Below are 7,255 nucleotides of genomic sequence, written 5' to 3' on the forward strand. Positions count from 1 at the left end.
CAAACCCTCTGTCAGAATTGCACCTCCCCATATTGACTCCTTCCTCTGGCATTTAGTCACGGAGCTTTGCATTTTGGGAGGATGAAGAGCTTGGTGGAGATCAAACAAAACACAAAGACTTTTCCTTATGTTCCAAAAAGAAGATTTATTTAGTGGGTTTTAGGATTTTAAAATACACAGTTCTGAGTACTGTGGAGGGGGATGCACAAACATTGTGTTCACAGTCCAGTGCACTCCAGAAGCACAGGAGCTCTGGGAGTTCCTGCAGTAAATCATCAGCTCCTGGGCAGCTCTCCTGGAGATTCCAGGCCCTTACTGGGGATAAACAACAAATCACTGCAGAAAGGTCCCAGGAGAGGCCCCAAGTGGCAAAGTGCTGCTGTTCCCAAGGAGGTAAGAGCGGATCAGAGACGGAATGGCTCTCCCAAGGCCATGTGCTCCAGAAAAACGTGGGACACATCATGTTTTTAAGGAGAGCAGACTTTGTTCCTTTGCTCAGGGAAGATTCCTTCAGTTCAGACCACTCTGTTCTTCACCCTTTCAAAGATCTGCATCACTTTTCCTGCTGGGATGCAGCCTTCCCGCACGATGGTGATGCCACCTTTCCAGAGGGAGAAGGAACAAGTCAGGGCAATCCCCAGAGTGGCACAGAAAGGAATACAAAGGAACATCTTGCACCAGCAAAGCCACTCAAAATAAACTTGTGTGGAAGCACCAGAAAGTGAAACCACCGATGAACACTGACATCACACTTTGTTCAAGGGTTTGGTTTTCCACTAATGAATCTCTGAAATGTCAGCCCAGAGCCACCCTGGACACCTCAGCGTGTGCTGCTGCATCACTGTGGGCAAGCTCCTGTCCCACCCTCGTGGTGGTGGGCCGAGGCAGCACCCACCCCTCCTTCTAGCAGCACCCACCCTCCCACTCAGAGCATTTCCACCCTGAGGAGGCAGATTTTCCTTGCACAACTGCGTTTGTCCTCCTGCCTTGTTCCCTGTCAACACAGAGGTCCTCCCAGGACATCTTTTGTTTGTTTCCCTTCATCAACATGTTTGCAAATGTCCAGGCACTCAAGAGCTGTTACTCTTGGAGCACTCTGTGCTGCCAGACTGATACTGGGAAAGGCATGGAAGCCTCCCAGGAAAACGCCGTGGCTGATGAAGGGCGGGTCTCACACTCACTTTCATCAATCTTTGTGCAGTTGACCACAGTGGATGCCACCACCTCATCAGACTCTCCATCACAGAGAACACCCTCCAGCTTATGGCCAAGGCGCCTGTGGGGCAGAAAATAGCAACAACCCTTCACAGACCTGGCTGTGACCTCGTGCTGAGCTTCCCCTCAGTGCAGGACACCAACCCCAGGGCTGCCACCCCTGAAGCAGGAGGGTGGCACTGCCAGTGACCAGGTACTCACGAGATGACCATGTCGTGGTGGGTGCTGTCCACCTCCCCGCTGGGGTTGGCCGAGGTGATGGCCAAGGGTCCGGTCATGTCGATGAGGTGCACCAGGACCGTCAGGTCAGGGACTCGGATCATGATGCTGTCCTGGGTTCCCACCCTGCTGTATCCTGCTCCGACCCCTGCAAGGACAGGCAGAGGATGTTGGCAGGGGCACAGCTCCTGTCGTGGCACCAGGGGGGATCTCCTGCTGCCTTTGGAAGTGACCCGGCTCCATGCACCCAACTAAATGTGCCTTTGTGGATGTCCATTCCTGGGCAGAAAGCTGTGAGAGCAGAGGAACAGTTTGGGGTCCAGCTGGGTAAAAAGGAAATTATTCACTACTGGAGATATCACAGCCATTTCCATGGACACGGGACACAGTGACTTGTGTCACTGTTGAGGCAGGACGGGTATGAGGACACTCTGACTCAGAAGGCTGTGAGAGTAGAACTCTGGTTTATTCAAATGCACTGCTCTTTATGCAGAGCTTTGTGAGAACCAATTCCATTGGTTCCGAAGTGAAAACAACCCACACCATTGGTGCAGAGTGCATGACGCACAGTGAAAGAACTTAACTATGAACAATGTGAACAACAAGGAGATAAAACTCTTATTTACATTCTTTTCTAACAGATTCCCAGGCTCCTGCCTGGTCAGAAACTTTCCGTTTCTCTCTTTGACTGAATCTGAGACTGACATCCTTGTATCCCAAAGCCCAAAGAATTCCTGTGACCGCTGCCCACCCTCCCATCCTCCACCACCTTCCTCTGCCTGTTAAATGTGGTTAACTCAGAATCACTGAATCCACAGAGTTGGAAAAGACCCTTGAGATCTTCGAGTCCAGCCTATGATCCAACACCGCCTTGTCACCCAGACCATGCCACCAAGTGCCACATCCAGGCTTTCCTTGGGCCCCTCCAGGGATGGGAGCTCCAACACCTCCCTGGGCAGCCCCTTCCAATGCCCAATCACCCTTTCTGTGAAGTTTTTTTTTCCTAATGTCCAACCTAAACCTCCCCCGGTGCAGATTAAGGCTGTGTCCTCTCCTCCTGTCCCTGTTCCTGGAGCACAGCCCGACCCCCCGGCTGTCCCCTCCTGTCAGGAGCTGTGCAGAGCCACAAGGGCCCCCCTGAGCCTCCTCTGCTCCAGGCTGAGCCCCTTCCCAGCTCCCTCAGCTGCTCCTCACAGGACTGGCGTTCCAACTCCTCCAGTTCCCTCGCTCCCTGCTATTTCCACAGGAGCCAGGGCTGAGGTGAATCATCCCAGTGCTCCCAGTGCCTGCCTGTGTCCACGTGGTGGGAAGGCAGAGGTGATGAGCAGGGATGACCATCGGAACCCTCTCATCTCCTGGGTGCTCCACCCTGGTTTGCTCATCCCCAGTGAACAGGGGGGGCCCGGCAGAGGGGACCCTCCCAGGCTGAGGAGCCTCCCCTGCCTCTGGTTAAAGAGCTCATCCTGCTGGCTCCCACTCTGGTGAGTCATTCCAGCTGATTAACACCCTCTGCTAAACATCCCCAAAGCATCTGGGAGCTCCAGAGGGGACTTGGCAGAAAGCGATGGGAATCTCTCCCCATCACATCCCAAAGGGTGTTGGGATTGCAGACCTGCCATGATGAAAACATGAAAGGGGGACAGAAGGGTTGTCATCTGCTCATCTCACCCAACTTCTTCAGCCACTCTCCCTTCTGGATAATGCAGCCAATGCCGCCGGGATAAACGTTTTCCATGAATTCCCAGAGCAGGGGGCTGATGGGCGGGGCAGCTGCTCGCAACTGCTCCAGGTTGGAAATAAAGATGCAGATGGGCTTCTCTTGAGGCCTGTCCTGAAAAAACAGAGGGGGAAAATAGATGAAGAGGGAAAGTTTGCCTGGAGGACCTCGAAGCCTGCTGGGATCCTGGTTTGTGTGTTTCCCAGGGAGCAGGAGCTCCGGGCAAGGAAGATGCTGTGTCTGCACAAATGCTGAGCTGTGATGGATGCACCAGCTCAGATCTGCACGTGAAAATTAAAGAAGAGACGGAGCAGCAGCCTGCCCTTGGGAATCTCTGGGATGCATTCAATTCCTTTGAATTGGGCACATCCATCTTGAAGCACATCCATCACAGGGACAGGGATGCTCCACTCAGTATCAGCATTTTTGGGATGCTGCACACCAGGGGCCTGATTTTTTCCAAACTTCTGCTGGTATAAACCAAGGTCAAACCCACCAATTTTTGATGGGATAAGGGATGGAGAGCTCAACCCCTTGCAAACCACAATCTCCACTATCACCCCTCCAGAGCTTTGAAAGAAGCTTGGTGAAGTAAATTCGGTGTAAAACCATGAGTTGAGATGGAGGGGAAATAAAACAAGCTCGCAAAGAGGTGTCATTTCAGTCCTCAACTGACATCAGCTTCAGTGGGGCCAAATGACTCAGGAACTGGGCATGTATTTACATTCTGTTTGTATTCTCTCATCGGCAGGGAAGGTCAGCACTGGCACCAGGGCAGCGCAGAAGAGACGGCCTTTGTGCCGCTGCTCGCGCTGGGGCCAGCTGAGATCGTCTGTTATGGTTATTTCTCCAGGCTAGCCAGGAAATTGCCTCATGGGCAGCAGACAGGGCCAGGCTGCAAAAGCTGGATTGAAGGTGCAACTCTGGGGCTGGTTCCAGCACTGAATGGCTCCAAAAGTCTGGGGGAATGTAGCCCTGGGATTCTGATTCAGCACTTCGTGAGGCACAGAGGACAAACACAGGTTTGGACCCGCTTGTGAGTGTCTGTTCCTGTTTGGGGCTGTGCTTTGTCCATCCCCAGGGATGTCGCTGCCTAATTACCAGGGCTCCAGCCTGGAGCAGAGGGGATGTACCCTGGCTTTCTCAGAAGATGGTCCCTGACGTTCTGGTGTGGCTGATCATGAACTCTGCCCACGGTCACCTCCTGAGTCCTGGGACAACCTGAATCCAGGGGCTCCCTTTTAGCTTCTGCAGAAACTCAGGGACAGGACACAGAGCCAGGCAAGCAGAGACATCCCTGAATTCCCACCTTGATCCTGTAGACCTTCTCGATGGCTTGAGGGTGCTTGCAGGAGGCTGCCAGGGCATAGACGGTGTCTGTGGGGACCCCACACACGGCCCCTGTGTTCAGCAGCTCTGCGATGGTTCTCAGGCCACTCGTGAGGTGGGACTTGGGGCAGACACAGGGCAGGGGATCCTCCCTGTCCCTCCTGGAGCTCTGGACCTGCCAGGAATCAGGAGGCAGTGAATAAGCAAATATGTGGGACAGAGGGTGGGATTGCATCCACCTGAATACAGGAATCCACCATGCTGTGATCTCTTGGGTGTCCAAGGTCACAGGCAGCACCTCTAGGAATGCTTCTCCCACAGCAGGGGAGAGAATTCCAATTATTAAAGTCAAAGACAGAAGCTCAGGGTGCATATTTCAACTGCCAATGCCTTAAGTTAGAGGAGATGAATCCCACCCAGCACAGCTTCCCGGGGGAACGGGTGCTCTCCAAAGTGACCTAAGGAATGTGTTCGGGAATCCAAAATCCAGACCAAGATGGAGTTTCAAGTGCCTGATTCCCAGGAAACGCTGATTTAATGGAAATGTTTCTCTGCAGCAGGAATTGGAGCTGGCAGATCCATCACCCTGGATGGGGGGAATTGCCCTAGTCAGAAGCACCAAATGGCAGAAGGAGTTTGAAGTTAAGAAAAGATGGGGAATTCTTGCTGTCCTGTCTGGGAAACTTTTTAATCTCCCTGCTCCCAAGACTGTGGCTTTAAAACTCTGAGGAGTTCTTAGACTGGGGATGGCTGATTCCCCAGGGTCAAGATATGACTCTTGTGAACATCCTTGCCCTTTCTCCAATGTTATTCCTAATGGAAGAGAGCTCATTTCCAGCTCACAGCTCCCTACAAAGGAGCCAGGACTTTGAATGGCACTGAAGGATTCAGCAGAAGGGAAATTCCACAGAAGTCTGCACTGAAGGCCCCAGAACATCCCCTCTGAGCAAGGAAGCTAGACCACCATGCCAAGACCTCTTACTGTGAGCAGAGGAGGTCCCATCACCAGGAGGTCCTTCCCGAACATGCAGTTGGTGAGAGAGGCTGTGGCTCCGTAGAAGCAGACGACACTGATGATGCTCAACACAACAACTGGAAAAAAATCCCAGAGTCAGGGGTAGGAAGGGTGATTAAATCCTTGTCCCTGGAAGGATTTAACAGTGTGGATGCGGCACCTGGGGACAGGCTTTGTCAGTTCTGTGGGGATGCTTGGACTCAGTCGCTTGGATTTATTTCATGGTGCTGTGATTCTATTCTGTGGTGACAAAGTCCTGGTGGAAAAGCTCTTGATAATCCCCTTGCTAAAGCACTCCATGGAATCAAAACTTAAATTGTCACTTGCAGCAAAGCCAAGGCTTCAGCAGAACTACAGCCATTGACAGCTGTGGCACATTCAGCCCATCCCACACCTCAGGGAACATCCGGTGGGAAGTAGAGCTGGACAGAACCTCTAGAGGTGCTCTGATCCAGCAGTACTGGGTTTATTTGGAACTTCAAGGCCCTAGACGTGGTAGGATAAAATATTTCCTTCTCCAGTCACGCTTGCACACACCCCAGACTTCCAGGGAAAGAGGAACACTCTACATTATTTTCCCACACTGCTCCTCAGCCCAGGACCCACTCCCGGCACTCTGTGGGTGAGGGTTTAATGTCCAGGTTCCCCTAAAACTCACTTTCAAATGGCAAAGGGAGGTTCTCCAGTGTAAAGAGTAGAAAACAAATGATCAAGAGCTCCATGGCCAGGGTCAGGCAGAGCAGCACCACGTTAAAAGAGGAAGCTGTGGAAAGAAACACAAACAAGAGGGACCCACATCAAGCACGGCCCATAAAACGTCCATGAACCAGCAGAAGAGTTCCTAAATCAACTGAGGCTTGTTTGATTAAACCGAGAAGCCCCAGCTCTGATTTCCCTGTCGGTGGAGGAACAAAGAGGCACAGCCAGGGTCTGTTCAGCCCTCAGGTTCCACAGACACACTGCCAAACCCTTGATCTGCCAGGACACTGTGCTCACACGGAAAACACTTCTCTGGCAGCCAAGCAGGTTCTGATTTACACCAGCTGGGCTGGAGTGTGGCTGTGGATTGGTGCCAGTGGCCCAGTGGGTCGAACACTTTCACCTGATTTGATCCTTTTATTTTCTTTGAAATGTTCTTCCATTCCCTCGGGGCTGTTTCTCCTAAGCCCAGCTCAGCTTCTGTTACTGGCTGTGGGCAAAACATCTCCGTTCTTGCTTAATCGGAGCAACAGGCAGAGCTGAGCCTCCCTCACTGGTGCATCTCCACCACGGAGCAATCACAGGAGAATTCATGATCTGACCCCAGACGCCCCTCAATAAACATCCCACGTGGTTCTGAGACTTACCCAAAATGATTAAAAAAGCATTGAGCACCAAAAACGCAACAGAGCCAGCAGTGAATCCCTCGGTGTTCCCCGCCCCGATGTCCAGCAAGTGACCTGAAACAGGAGCAGCACATCTGGTTACGAGCAAACCACAAAGAGCAGCGTGACAGGAGAGTGGCAGAGCCTCGGCTGGGATTACCACAGCTCCAGCTGTTGGATGTGGCCTCCCAAAAACCCTCCCTCACCGACACCCACTGCATCTGCCACGCAAAGTATTTGAGGTATTAACTGTGGGGCTGGTGAGGGTTATCCAAAAAAAGCTCTGGATTTTACCTCCAGCTTGGAATACTCAGGGCCTGGCTGGACACTTCAGCAGCTCCTGCCACATGTCCCAAGCCACAGCTTTAATCATCCCCACAGGTGCTCATTTTAAGA

At 52.4% G+C, this 7,255-nt stretch overlaps 1 long non-coding RNA gene across 1 annotated transcript; it reads right to left on the minus strand.

Annotated features, from left to right (window-relative positions):
• Positions 1-564: 564 nt before the first annotated feature.
• On the minus strand, positions 565-1,466 carry LOC110477985 (uncharacterized). Its single transcript, XR_002466685.1, has 3 exons — positions 1,417-1,466; positions 1,182-1,276; positions 565-601 (listed from the first exon to the last, which is right to left on the minus strand). It is a non-coding gene; the product is annotated as an uncharacterized LOC110477985 (long non-coding RNA).
• Positions 1,467-7,255: the final 5,789 nt, after the last annotated feature.

The sequence above is a fragment of the Lonchura striata genome, chromosome 14 (assembly GCF_046129695.1).
Source record: "Lonchura striata isolate bLonStr1 chromosome 14, bLonStr1.mat, whole genome shotgun sequence".
NCBI lineage: Eukaryota > Metazoa > Chordata > Aves > Passeriformes > Estrildidae > Lonchura > Lonchura striata.